Source organism: Anastrepha obliqua, chromosome 6 (genome assembly GCF_027943255.1).
Source record: "Anastrepha obliqua isolate idAnaObli1 chromosome 6, idAnaObli1_1.0, whole genome shotgun sequence".
NCBI classification, from domain to species: domain Eukaryota; kingdom Metazoa; phylum Arthropoda; class Insecta; order Diptera; family Tephritidae; genus Anastrepha; species Anastrepha obliqua.
In genome coordinates, this window is record NC_072897.1 from 16,269,627 (window position 1) to 16,284,626 (window position 15,000).

The 15,000-nt window shown below is 37.3% G+C and overlaps 1 non-coding gene and 2 pseudogenes across 1 annotated transcript; all 3 read left to right on the forward strand.

Annotated features, from left to right (window-relative positions):
- The first annotated feature begins 4,730 nt into the window (after positions 1-4,730).
- LOC129251056 (small subunit ribosomal RNA) lies at positions 4,731-6,721 on the forward strand. Its single transcript, XR_008582891.1, has one exon. It is a non-coding gene; the product is annotated as a small subunit ribosomal RNA (ribosomal RNA).
- Positions 6,722-7,309: 588 nt separating this feature from the next.
- LOC129250936 (5.8S ribosomal RNA) lies at positions 7,310-7,490 on the forward strand (annotated as a pseudogene).
- A 442-nt stretch (positions 7,491-7,932) lies between these two features.
- On the forward strand, positions 7,933-10,711 carry LOC129251087 (large subunit ribosomal RNA; annotated as a pseudogene).
- Positions 10,712-15,000: the final 4,289 nt, after the last annotated feature.

A 15,000-nucleotide genomic window follows, 5' to 3' on the forward strand; every position in this document is an offset into this window, starting at 1 on the left:
ATGCCTGGTTTTCCATACGTTAGTTTAAATAGAGAGTTATGGAATATAACCTTGGCATATTGGCACTAAAATATATAATAAAGACATTTCAAATCAAACTGAAATGTATTGAAATGAATTTTTCCCATACATTTTTGACAATGTGAGGTGTGCATGGCAAAAAACACTCACGGTGAAGGCATGTGAAATAATATGAAAATATCAAAAGTTAACTAACCAATGATATTGAAGCATATAAATCGAATCATAACTATATGAAACTCGAATTTAAGCCATATTAAACTGGTAATATTGTGATTTTATGCCTGGTTTTCCATACGTTAGTTTAAATAGAAAAAATTTTCGAATATATATACATATATGAAGAATCTATATTCTAATACTAACATGTTATGGAATATAACCTTGGCATATTGGCACTAAAATATATAATAAAGACATTTCAAATCAAACTGAAATGTATTGAAATGAATTTTTCCCATACATTTTTGACAATGTGAGGTGTGCATGGCAAAAAACACTCACGGTGAAGGCATGTGATATAATATGAAAATATCAAAAGTTAACTAACCAATGATATTGAAACATATAAATCGAATCATAACTATATGAAACTCGAATTTAAGCCATATTAAACTGGTAATATTGTGATTTTATGCCTGGTTTTTTCCATACGTTAGTTTAAATAGAAAAAATTTTCGAATATATATACATATATGAAGAATTCATATTAGCTATACTAACATGTTATGGAATATAACCTTGGCATATTGGCACTAAAATATATAATAAAGACATTTCAAATCAAACTGAAATGTATTGAAATGAATTTTTCCCATACATTTTTGACAATGTGAGGTGTGCATGGCAAAAAACACTTACGGTGAAGGCATGTGAAATGATATGAAAATATCAAAAGTTAACTAACCAATGATATTGAAACATATAAATCGAATCATAACTATATGAAACTCGAATTTAAGCCATATTAAACTGGTAATATTGTGATTTTATGCCTGGTTTTTTCCATACGTTAGTTTAAATAGAAAAAATTTTCGAATATATATACATATATGAAGAATTCATATTAGCTATACTAACATGTTATGGAATATAACCTTGGCATATTGGCACTAAAATATATAATAAAGACATTTCAAATCAAACTGAAATGTATTGAAATGAATTTTCCCCATACATTTTTGACAATGTGAGGTGTGCATGGCAAAAAACACCACGGTGAAGGCATGTGAAATGATATGAAAATATCAAAAGTTAACTAACCAATGATATTGAAACATATAAATCGAATCATAACTATATGAAACTCGAATTTAAGCCATATTAAACTGGTAATATTGTGATTTTATGCCTGGTTTTCCATACGTTAGTTTAAATAGAAAGTTATGGAATATAACCTTGGCATATTGGCACTAAAATATATAATAAAGACATTTCAAATCAAACTGAAATGTATTGAAATGAATTTTTCCCATACATTTTTGACAATGTGAGGTGTGCATGGCAAAAAACACTCACGGTGAAGGCATGTGATATAATATGAAAATATCAAAAGTTAACTAACCAATGATATTGAAGCATATAAATCGAATCATAACTATATGAAACTCGAATTTGAGCCATATTAAACTGGTAATATTGTGATTTTATGCCTGGTTTTCCATACGTTAGTTTAAATAGAGAGTTATGGAATATAACCTTGGCATATTGGCACTAAAATATATAATAAAGACATTTCAAATCAAACTGAAATGTATTGAAATGAATTTTTCCCATACATTTTTGACAATGTGAGGTGTGCATGGCAAAAAACACTCACGGTGAAGGCATGTGATATAATATGAAAATATCAAAAGTTAACTAACCAATGATATTGAAGCATATAAATCGAATCATAACTATATGAAACTCGAATTTAAGCCATATTAAACTGGTAATATTGTGATTTTATGCCTGGTTTTCCATACGTTAGTTTAAATAGAGAGTTATGGAATATAACCTTGGCATATTGGCACTAAAATATATAATAAAGACATTTCAAATCAAACTGAAATGTATTGAAATGAATTTTTCCCATACATTTTTGACAATGTGAGGTGTGCATGGCAAAAAACACTCACGGTGAAGGCATGTGAAATAATATGAAAATATCAAAAGTTAACTAACCAATGATATTGAAGCATATAAATCGAATCATAACTATATGAAACTCGAATTTAAGCCATATTAAACTGGTAATATTGTGATTTTATGCCTGGTTTTCCATACGTTAGTTTAAATAGAAAAAATTTTCGAATATATATACATATATGAAGAATCTATATTCTAATACTAACATGTTATGGAATATAACCTTGGCATATTGGCACTAAAATATATAATAAAGACATTTCAAATCAAACTGAAATGTATTGAAATGAATTTTTCCCATACATTTTTGACAATGTGAGGTGTGCATGGCAAAAAACACTCACGGTGAAGGCATGTGATATAATATGAAAATATCAAAAGTTAACTAACCAATGATATTGAAACATATAAATCGAATCATAACTATATGAAACTCGAATTTGAGCCATATTAAACTGGTAATATTGTGATTTTATGCCTGGTTTTCCATACGTTAGTTTAAATAGAAAAAAATTCTCGAATATATATACATATATGAAGAATCTATATTCTATACTAACATTTTATGGAATATAACCTTGGCATATTGCCATTAAAATATATAATAAAGACATTTCAAATCAAACTGAAATGTATTGAAATGAATTTTTCCCATACATTTTTGACAATGTGAGGTGTGCATGGCAAAAAACACTCACGGTGAAGGCATGTGAAATAATATGAAAATATCAAAAGTTAACTAACCAATGATATTGAAGCATATAAATCGAATCATAACTATATGAAACTCGAATTTAAGCCATATTAAACTGGTAATATTGTGATTTTATGCCTGGTTTTCCATACGTTAGTTTAAATAGAAAAAATTTTCGAATATATATACATATATGAAGAATCTATATTCTAATACTAACATGTTATGGAATATAACCTTGGCATATTGGCACTAAAATATATAATAAAGACATTTCAAATCAAACTGAAATGTATTGAAATGAATTTTTCCCATACATTTTTGACAATGTGAGGTGTGCATGGCAAAAAACACTCACGGTGAAGGCATGTGAAATAATATGAAAATATCAAAAGTTAACTAACCAATGATATTGAAGCATATAAATCGAATCATAACTATATGAAACTCGAATTTAAGCCATATTAAACTGGTAATATTGTGATTTTATGCCTGGTTTTCCATACGTTAGTTTAAATAGAAAAAATTTTCGAATATATATACATATATGAAGAATCTATATTCTAATACTAACATGTTATGGAATATAACCTTGGCATATTGGCACTAAAATATATAATAAAGACATTTCAAATCAAACTGAAATGTATTGAAATGAATTTTTCCCATACATTTTTGACAATGTGAGGTGTGCATGGCAAAAAACACTCACGGTGAAGGCATGTGATATAATATGAAAATATCAAAAGTTAACTAACCAATGATATTGAAACATATAAATCGAATCATAACTATATGAAACTCGAATTTGAGCCATATTAAACTGGTAAAATTGTGATTTTATGCCTGGTTTTCCATACGTTAGTTTAAATAGAAAAAAATTCTCGAATATATATACATATATGAAGAATCTATATTCTATACTAACATTTTATGGAATATAACCTTGGCATATTGCCATTAAAATATATAATAAAGACATTTCAAATCAAACTGAAATGTATTGAAATGAATTTTTCCCATACATTTTTGACAATGTGAGGTGTGCATGGCAAAAAACACTCACGGTGAAGGCATGTGATATAATATGAAAATATCAAAAGTTAACTAACCAATGATATTGAAGCATATAAATCGAATCATAACTATATGAAACTCGAATTTAAGCCATATTAAACTGGTAATATTATGATTTTATTCCTGGTTTTCCATACGTTAGTTTAAATAGAAAAAATTTTCGAATATATATACATATATGAAGAATCTATATTCTATACTAACATGTTATGGCATATTGGTGTTATTGTATTTTATTCCTGGTTTTCTATAGTTAGTTTAAATAGAAATAAATTTTTGAATTCAAAATTTTATATTCTATACTAGCATTACATAGAAATTATCCTCAACTGTTTGTTTCTTGTATAAATACAGGAAATTAAACAGATGATGAAGAGAAAAAAATAAGAAAAACAAAAATTTATAAGAAAAATTAAATTTTAAACAAAGGAAAAGAGGAGAAAATTTTTTCAATCATATATATTTATGATTAAAAAATAGAATTATGAAATTATTAATTTCAATTCAAAGAGAAAAATTATGTAATATATGAAATTATTACATTAAAAATGCATTTGAAAAAAAAGTAAAATGTTATTAAGAATGATAAATTATTTGAAAATTGGCAAATATTAAGAAGAAATATCGTTCTTATATTTTTATATAAAATATATAATATAGAGAACGAAAATTCTTTTTCATAAAAAACGGTTTTTGAATTTTGATAAGAAAAGCTAAAGGGGGGTCGCCCCTTTACTTTTTATATACACCGTAATTTATGAAATTTTCAAATATGAAAAACAAAGAAAAATATATAAATAAAAATATTATTCTGGTTGATCCTGCCAGTAGTTATATGCTTGTCTCAAAGATTAAGCCATGCATGTCTAAGTACAAACAAATTAAAAGTGAAACCGCAAAAGGCTCATTATATCAGTTATGGTTCCATAGATCGTTAACAGTTACTTGGATAACTGTGGTAATTCTAGAGCTAATACATGCAATATAAACACGGACCTTATGGAACGTGTGCTTTTATTAGACTAAAACCAAGCGATCATTTGATCGTTAAATTGGTTGAACTCTAGATAACTTGCAGATCGTATGGTCCCGTACCGACGACAGATCTTTCAAATGTCTGCCCTATCAACTTTTGATGGTAGTATCTAGGACTACCATGGTTGCAACGGGTAACGGGGAATCAGGGTTCGATTCCGGAGAGGGAGCCTGAGAAACGGCTACCACATCTAAGGAAGGCAGCAGGCGCGTAAATTACCCACTCCCAGTTCGGGGAGGTAGTGACGAAAAATAACAATACAGGACTCATATCCGAGGCCCTGTAATTGGAATGAGTACACTTTAAATCCTTTAACAAGGACCTATTGGAGGGCAAGTCTGGTGCCAGCAGCCGCGGTAATTCCAGCTCCAATAGCGTATATTAAAGTTGTTGCGGTTAAAACGTTCGTAGTTGAATTTGTGCTTCATACGGGTAGTACAACTATATATTGTGGTATGTACATTACCTTATGTATGTAAGCGTATTACCGGTGGAGTTCTTATATATAATTAATACAATGTATTTTTTATATATTCCTCCTATTTAAACCTACTTCAGTGCTCTTCATCGAGTGTTGTTGTGGGCCGGTACAATTACTTTGAACAAATTAGAGTGCTTAAAGCAGGCTCCAAATGCCTGAATATTTTGTGCATGGAATAATGAAATAAGACCTCTGTTCTACTTTCATTGGTTTTTAGATCAAGAGGTAATGATTAATAGAAGCAGTTTGGGGGCATTAGTATTACGACGCGAGAGGTGAAATTCTTGGACCGTCGTAAGACTAACTTAAGCGAAAGCATTTGCCAAAGATGTTTTCATTAATCAAGAACGAAAGTTAGAGGTTCGAAGGCGATCAGATACCGCCCTAGTTCTAACCATAAACGATGCCAGCTAGCAATTGGGTGTAGCTACTACTATGGCTCTCTCAGTCGCTTCCCGGGAAACCAAAGCTTTTGGGCTCCGGGGGAAGTATGGTTGCAAAGCTGAAACTTAAAGGAATTGACGGAAGGGCACCACCAGGAGTGGAGCCTGCGGCTTAATTTGACTCAACACGGGAAAACTTACCAGGTCCGAACATAAGCGTGTAAGACAGATTGATAGCTCTTTCTCGAATCTATGGGTGGTGGTGCATGGCCGTTCTTAGTTCGTGGAGTGATTTGTCTGGTTAATTCCGATAACGAACGAGACTCAAATATATTAAATAGATGCTTTCAGGATTATGATGTTGAAACTTATATAGCCTTCTTTCATGCGTACATCTTGAATGTACAAGTGTTTGAATGTGTTTATATAAGTGGAGTCGTACCTGTTGGTTTGTCCCATTATAAGGACACTAGCTTCTTAAATGGACAAATTGCGTCTAGCAGTAACGAGATTGAGCAATAACAGGTCTGTGATGCCCTTAGATGTCCTGGGCTGCACGCGCGCTACAATGAAAGTATCAACGTGTATTTCCTAGACCGAGAGGTCCGGGTAAACCGCTGAACCACTTTCATGCTTGGGATTGTGAACTGAAACTGTTCACATGAACTTGGAATTCCCAGTAAGTGCGAGTTATTAACTCGCATTGATTAAGTCCCTGCCCTTTGTACATACCGCCCGTCGCTACTACCGATTGAATTATTTAGTGAGGTCTCCGGACGTGATCACTGTGACGCCTCGTGTGTCACGGTTGTTTCGCAAAAGTTGACCGAACTTGATTATTTAGAGGAAGTAAAAGTCGTAACAAGGTTTCCGTAGGTGAACCTGCGGAAGGATCATTATTGTGTTCCATATCCGTAAGAAAAACAAACAAACAAACAAACAAACAGACAAGCAAACAAACGAACAAAAAGAAAAAAAAAAAAAAAAAAAAGAAAAAAAAAAAAAATTTATATAATTATTTTGAATCCATAATTCTTTTTATTCTTTTTCATTCAATTTGTGATCCATCAATTATATCATATTAAATATAATATATGATGGTACATTTTGTAATGTTTTTTCTTATTTTTTTCTTTTAAAAACCTTTAAACATGAAAATAAAAAGTTGTACTTATTATTCATTTGATTGAATGATAAGTTAATTTGTTCACAATAACAAAAGTGGTATATATTTATTATATTATTATATATACATAAAATGATTAAAAAAATACAAAATAATTGAATCATAATAAATACCACCACTGTATTATTGTTGAACTAAGACATTCGCAACTTAATAAAAATGTTTAGAGTTAAATATATTTGATATATATTATTGAAAGAAAATCAATTTATATATTATTAATATTATTTAATTTTACTCTTTCAATTAATATATGCAAAAAAAAATTGACATTTGTTATAAATAAAAATAAATAAAAAAATACTCTAAGCGGTGGATCACTTGGCTCATGGGTCGATGAAGAACGCAGCAAACTGTGCGTCATCGTGTGAACTGCAGGACACATGAACATCGACATTTTGAACGCATATCGCAGTCCATGCTGTTATGTACATTAAATTCAATTTTAAAGTACTGCTTGGACTACATATGGTTGAGGGTTGTAAGACTATGCTAAATAAGTTGCTTATTCTTTTATAAAAATAATTGAATTTAAGCAAATGTGTATATTATTGGATTTTAAATAATTCATAATATTAATAGCAAAAAAAATAAAGATATATAATGAATTTTATTTATTATATATTCTTTAAAAAAAAAATCCTCTCAAATAAAATGAAATGATGAAAATATTGAATCTAAGTATTCTTTACAAAAAATTTTCATATTATTTATATATATATATAAAATAATAATTTATATATGTAATTAAAAGGAGGAATGTCTAGCATAAAAATTAAATTTTTTATTCTAGGATTGCCTCATTTTACATTATTATTATTTTTATATATTTACAATATATAAAAGGAGAAAAGAAAAATAGAGATGAAAAGATGATATAATTTTTTTATTAAATTGTGAGAAGATAAAAAAAGAATATTAAAACAACCTCAACTCATATGGGATTACCCCCTGAATTTAAGCATATTAATGAGGGGAGGAAAAGAAACTAACAAGGATTTTCTTAGTAGCGGCGAGCGAAAAGAAAATAGTTCAGCACTAAGTCACTTTGTCTATATGTCAAATGTGAGATGCAGTGTATGGAATATCTTAATATCTAGTATGAGAAATTAACGATTTAAGTCCTTCTTAAATGAGGCCATTTACCCATAGAGGGTGCCAGGCCCGTATAACGTTAATGATTACTAGAAAGATATTTCCAAAGAGTCGTGTTGCTTGATAGTGCAGCACTAAGTGGGTGGTAAACTCCATCTAAAACTAAATATAACCATGAGACCGATAGTAAACAAGTACCGTGAGGGAAAGTTGAAAAGAACTCTGAATAGAGAGTTAAATAGTACGTGAAACTGCTTAGAGGTTAAGCCCGATGAACCTGAATATCCATTATGAAAAATTCATCATTAAATAATTAAAAAAATAATGTGCATTTTTTTCATATAAGGACATTGTAATCTATTAACATAATAAAGTATTTATCAAAAGATCATTGGTGATATTAAGTTTATTTAAATTAATTTGCTTTTTAAGCATATTAACATAAAATAAATACTAATGATTTGATAAAGTGTTGATAGATTTTATTATATATAATGCTAAAATTCATTTTTTGAATTTTACAAAAAATTTAATATCTATGATATTAATATTTATTTGTATGCATTTATATGATTAACAATGCGAAAGATTCAGGATACCTTCGGGACCCGTCTTGAAACACGGACCAAGGAGTCTAACATATGTGCAAGTCATTGAGTTATATTAAACTTAATGGCATAATTAACTTAACTTAAATATAATGGGATTAATTTTTAGTCTATTTTTTAATAAATAGTCAATTAATTCAATCCCGGGGCGTTCCATATAGTTATGTATAATGATAATTTATTATTATTTATACCTCTAACTGGAGCGTACCTTGAGCATATATGCTGTGACCCGAAAGATGGTGAACTATACTTGATCAGGTTGAAGTCAGGGGAAACCCTGATGGAAGACCGAAACAGTTCTGACGTGCAAATCGATTGTCAGAATTGAGTATAGGGGCGAAAGACCAATCGAACCATCTAGTAGCTGGTTCCCTCCGAAGTTTCCCTCAGGATAGCTGGTGCATTTAAAAATTATATAAAATAATCTTATCTGGTAAAGCGAATGATTAGAGGCCTTAGGGTCGAAACGATTTTAACCTATTCTCAAACTTTAAATGGGTAAGAACCTCACCTTTCTTGATATGAAGGTTGAGGTTATGATATAATGTGCCCAGTGGGCCACTTTTGGTAAGCAGAACTGGCGCTGTGGGATGAACCAAACGTAATGTTACGGTGCCTAAATTAACAACTCATGCAGATACCATGAAAGGCGTTGGTTGCTTAAAACAGCAGGACGGTGGACATGGAAGTCGTAATCCGCTAAGGAGTGTGTAACAACTCACCTGCCGAAGCAACTAGCCCTTAAAATGGATGGCGCTTAAGTTGTATACCTATACATTACCGCTAAAGTAGATGATTTATAAAACAATTTCGATTGATTTATAAATTTTGAAACTTTAGTGAGTAGGAGGGTACAATAGTGTGCTTAGAAGTGTTTGGCGTAAGCCTGCATGGAGCCGCTATTGGTACAGATCTTGGTGGTAGTAGCAAATAATCGAATGAGACCTTGGAGGACTGAAGTGGAGAAGGGTTTCGTGTGAACAGTGGTTGATCACGAGTTAGTCGGTCCTAAGTTCAAGGCGAAAGCCGAAAATTTTCAAGTTTTTAATAAAAAAAAATATTAATAAAAATATATTTAAAAATAATTAAAATACTTGAATTATTTTGAACGAAAGGGAATACGGTTCCAATTCCGTAACCTGTTGAGTATCCGTTTGTTATTAAAAATGGGCCTTGTGCTCATCCTGGCAACAGGAACGACCATAAAGAAGCCGTCGAGAGATATCGGAAGAGTTTTCTTTTCTGTTTTATAGTCGTACTACCATGGAAGTCTTTCGAAGAGAGATATGGTAGATGGACTAGAAGAGCATGACATTTACTGTTGTGTCGATATTTTCTCCTCGGACCTTGAAAATTTATGGTGGGGTCACGCAAACTTCTCAACAGGCCGTACCAATATCCGCAGCTGGTCTCCAAGGTGAAGAGTCTCTAGTCGATAGAATAATGTAGGTAAGGGAAGTCGGCAAATTAGATCCGTAACTTCGGGATAAGGATTGGCTCTGAAGATTGAGATAGTCGGGCTTGATTGGGAAGCAATACCATGGTTTATGTACTCGTTCTGGGTAAATAGAGAATTACGATTCTTGTTCCCCGGATAGTAGTTACGTAGCCAATTGTGGAACTTTCTTGCTAAAATTTTTAAGGAATTATATCATTCGATATATATTCCTTTTAAATTATAACGATTATCAATTAACAATCAATTCAGAACTGGCACGGACTTGGGGAATCCGACTGTCTAATTAAAACAAAGCATTGTGATGGCCCTAACGGGTGTTGACACAATGTGATTTCTGCCCAGTGCTCTGAATGTCAAAGTGAAGAAATTCAAGTAAGCGCGGGTAAACGGCGGGAGTAACTATGACTCTCTTAAGGTAGCCAAATGCCTCGTCATCTAATTAGTGACGCGCATGAATGGATTAACGAGATTCCTACTGTCCCTATCTACTCCTCAGTCTGACTGTTGAATAGTGCGGACGTGTCGTGTGCTAAGCGGTGATTTGCGATTTTTGTGATTTCCTTTTGCGGTTACATTCGTGTGTGATAACCGGTGTATTACAGTTGTGCGAGTGACGCTAATATTGTTGTGGCTGTACCATAGCGGTACAGTGTTTACAATTAATTGTGATTGAAAGTGCCGTTGTGCGAGTGACGCTACTTTGTAGTAGCTGTACAGTGTTTACGAGTGATTAAGTGCCGTACGGTAGTTTTGTTGGACACTCCAGTGAGTGCCAATATACTCCGTGCTATAGACACATTGTGCGTGCGTGTGAGTGCCGCTAGATACAGCGTTGGAAATTTTCCATTAAGTTGTTTACAACTTTGCGGGCGTGCCGTTATTTTTCGGCGTGGTGTGTTGTGCTAGTGACGCCACCGTTTGCGTGGCTGTACATTGCGTACAAGTGTACCTTGTTGGTAAGTTGTTTACAACTTTTGAGTGCCGCTATTTCTGGCGTGGTTTTTGGCGCGTGCCGTTAATTCTTGGCGTCGGTGTAGTGTCGCGCTGTTATTTTTCGGCGTGGGTTCGTTGAGTGCGTGTACACTAGGTAGTCGTGCCGCTATATTGCCATATTTGGCAACAGTAAAAAGGGCGTCCTCTTTTGTGCGTGGGTACAGTACTGCGCCAAGGTTGAATACCTTGTGCAGGTGCTACGACCAAAGCGTGTTGTGTTTTTGCCTGCGGTCGAGCTCGGCGTTAGCTCCACCTTGGTCGACCCGTCCTTGTTCGGGGAACAGTGTTCTGTCCGGCAAGGCATTGGTGGTGGCCTTTGCCAAACCTTTGGTTGGCGCTGTGGGCTACGCCCTCGCGCTTTGCTTTGGCTCGCCGATAGGTGCAGCCGCTGTGTGCGTGCCTGTGCGGGATTCATTCCTGCCGTGCAGTAGTTGCCGTTGCCCAAAAGGGACCCAATTTTTGTTGTTGCTTGGGAGGCCTTTATCCGGCGAATTCGGCTATCTTAGTGGTGGAGAGTTGGGCAATGCCCAAATCAGAAGGGTTGAGGAAGAGGGCGAACACCTCTCTTCCAAGCGGGTCGGCGGTGCCATCGTCGGCAATGGACGAGACGACGTCCGGAGAGGAGGAGGTGATCTTGCGGTCTCCTCCCCGTTCTAAGAAGAAGACCGCTGGAGGTGCAGCGGTTCCGGTGGAGAAGGTATCTTTAAAGGTACCTGAAAAGGTGAGTGGAAGCGAGGGTGGTTCCGAAAGCGGAAAGATTGGGAGTGGGCGCAAGGGGCGGAAGACGGGGGAAAAATTAGGTCCCGCAGGGAAGCGTTTGGAGGAAATCCGTGGGGAATTGGGTGCTTCCCTGAAAGGTTTGGGTGCGATTGGTGGGGATGCCGAACGCAAGAAAGTTGCGGTGCAGTTTATGGGGCGCTTCAAGTCCATTGTGACGGCCTTTAGTGGAGCCGTCATAGACATGGACGGCGTCCCGAAAAGTGTTGCAAAAGACCTCCTGGGGTACTCCTTGGAGTTCGAGGAACTCTTTGTGGAAATGGTGGGGGAGATAGCCCATCTTCGTGGGCAACTAGAGGCCACGAAGATTACCAGGGAGGAAGCACCTCGGAGGACGGCTGGAGCTGCGCTGGCTGGTGCAGCGTCGATGCCGGCACCTCAGGCGCCTGCGCCTGTGTTGCCTGCGTTGCCGGTGCCCAAGCCAGTTGAGACCTGGTCGGTCGTAGTAAGGGGTAAAACCCCCACTACTTCCAAGGAGGTGATCAAGAAAGTTGTAAAGGAGGTTGGGCCTTCCATGGGGGTTAGGGTGCACGAGGTGCGCCCGTTGAAGGATGGAGGTGCGATTATTCGCACCCCATCCGTTGCCGAGAGGGATAACTTGGCAAAAAATGCCAAGTTTTCCGAAGTGGGGCTCGATGTGAGCATACGTCGGAAGCTGGGGCCTAGGGTTGTGGTTCAGGGGGTCCACACGGAGATCTCCCCTGAGGATTTCATGGGAGAGTTGTTCCGGTTGAACCTCAAGGAGTTCAGCCCTGGGTGCCGTGAGAAGGACGTGAGGATGATCAGCCGTCCTTGGAAGGTCAGCCCCGATGGGGTGACGAATGTTGTCCTTGAGGGAACGGACATGCTAATGTCCGCCCTCCTGGAAGCAGGTCGTTGCTACATAAAGTGGTTTTCCTTCCGGGTACGGCCAGACCAACTGACGCCCGGCTGCTTCCGATGCATGGGGTTTGATCACAGGGTGGCAGAATGCAGAGCCAAGAAGGATGTCTGCCGTAGGTGCGGGCAAGAAGGACACAGGAGTGCAGGTTGTGGCAATGCCCCGCATTGTCGCAACTGTGCGTTTAAGGGCAAGCCAGCCGGACATCTAATGATGTCCACTGTCTGCCCGGTGTACTGTGCCATTGTTGCCCGTGCGAACGCTAGACATTGATGGTTGAACTATATCAACTGAACTGTCAGGGGTCATATGCCGTGATGTGTGAATTGGGGGCGTGTATGTCGGAGGGGGGCTGCGGCATTGCTTTGCTCCAGGAACCATACTCCACCAATGGGGTGGTGAGAGGCCTTCCTGGGGGCTTCAGGGTCTTTACGGACCTTGGAGTCAAGGCCGCAGTAGCTGTGTGTGAGCCAAGCTACTCTTGTGTAGTAGTTGACTCATCACAGTGGGGAGTATGTGTGTGTGTCGAGGGGGAATTCGGCAGAATGAATGTCGTCAGCTTGTACTGCAAGTCTGACGAGCCTCTAGAGCCCTACTTAAGATACATTGATGCGGTGCTACTACTTGAGAGTAGCATTCCTGCCATCGTGTGTCTTGACGCGAATGCTACCTCCCCGATGTGGTTCAGCAAGGTATCCAGGCATACTGCTGGATATCGGAGCCACACTCGGGGTGAGGTTATGAGCGAGTGGGTTGTGGCGAATAACCTTCTTGTAGCAAACGAACCAAGCGTATGGTATACGTTTGAGGGGCCTAGAGGTGTGAGTGACATTGACGTGACGCTCATGAATGACGCAGCAGCGGGTAGGTTCGAGTGTAAATGGAGTGTTAGGGGGGGTTGGGGAATTAGTGACCATAATTTAATACAAATTATGGTTACTCCCCGTACCCCGCAGTTAGAAGGGGGGAGTCCATTGAGGCGATGGCGTACCTCGTGTACCGACTGGAACCGATATGGACATACTGTTAGGGAAGCGGTATTGGATATACCGCTTAGGGAGTTTGAGGAATTGGGGGTTGACGAGCAAATTGCTCGTCTATATGAATGTGTCTGGGGTGTGAATGACTTATTGTTTAGGAAAGCTAGGGCTGTGAGAATGAAAGGTGTGAAATGGTGGACGAATGAGTTAAATTCAAAGAGGAGGTCTGTCCGACGCTTGAGGCGTTTGTTTCAACGCGGCAGGCGGACCAATTCGGAGAATCTGTCTCAGCTCAAGTATCAATTTAGCGTAGGGATGAAAGAATATAAGAAGATGCTTGTGAGAGTGAAGGAGGAAGAGTGGAGGAGATTTGTGGGGGAAAATAGGGACGACCCTTGGGGACAGGTCTATAGGATCTGTCGGGGTCGTCGAAATGAGATGGCTAGCTCTCTTCGCGTAGGTGATACTGTATTATCGACGTGGAGAGAGTGTGCCAATGTTCTGTTAGGCGAGTTTTTTCCCAGGGCTGAGGTTCAGGTTCCTCCTGCACAAGAGGTGCCTGTCCCTCCAATAGAAGCTGAGGAGTTGGATTATGCATTTGGCCTGGTCAGGTCTAAAAGGTCTCCAGGTTTCGATGGTTTGAACGGAGAGATGTGCAAATGCTTGTGGAAGTTCATTCCGGAATATTTGGAGGCCATTTATGATAAATGCATATGGGAGGGATATTTTCCACGCGAGTGGAAAATTGCTAGGGTCGTTGCACTCTTGAAGTCGCCCGATAAGATCAGGAGCGATCCTCGATCTTATCGTGGTATCAGCCTCCTTCCGGTGCTTGGAAAAGTGCTGGAAAGGGTTATGGTTGAGCGGCTTCAGGAGCTAACTCGGGGTGTTAGGTCGGATAGGCAGTATGGGTTTAGGAAAAGACGTGGTATAGAGGATGCGTGGTTGTATGTTCAGAGTGTAGTTAGGGAAAACGTCAATAAATATGTCCTTGGCATATTTATTGACTTTAAGGGGGCATTTGATTACTTGCGCTGGGATCGTGTGTTGCAGAGATTAGAGGAGCTTGGCTGTCCGGAAATTACTCTATGGCGGAGTTATTTTTCGGACAGAAAAGCATCCATGGTAGGAGTGGGCGGGAGTGTGGAGATTGGGGTGGAGCGAGGCTGTCCGCAGGGATCCGTCTGTGGTCCCTTC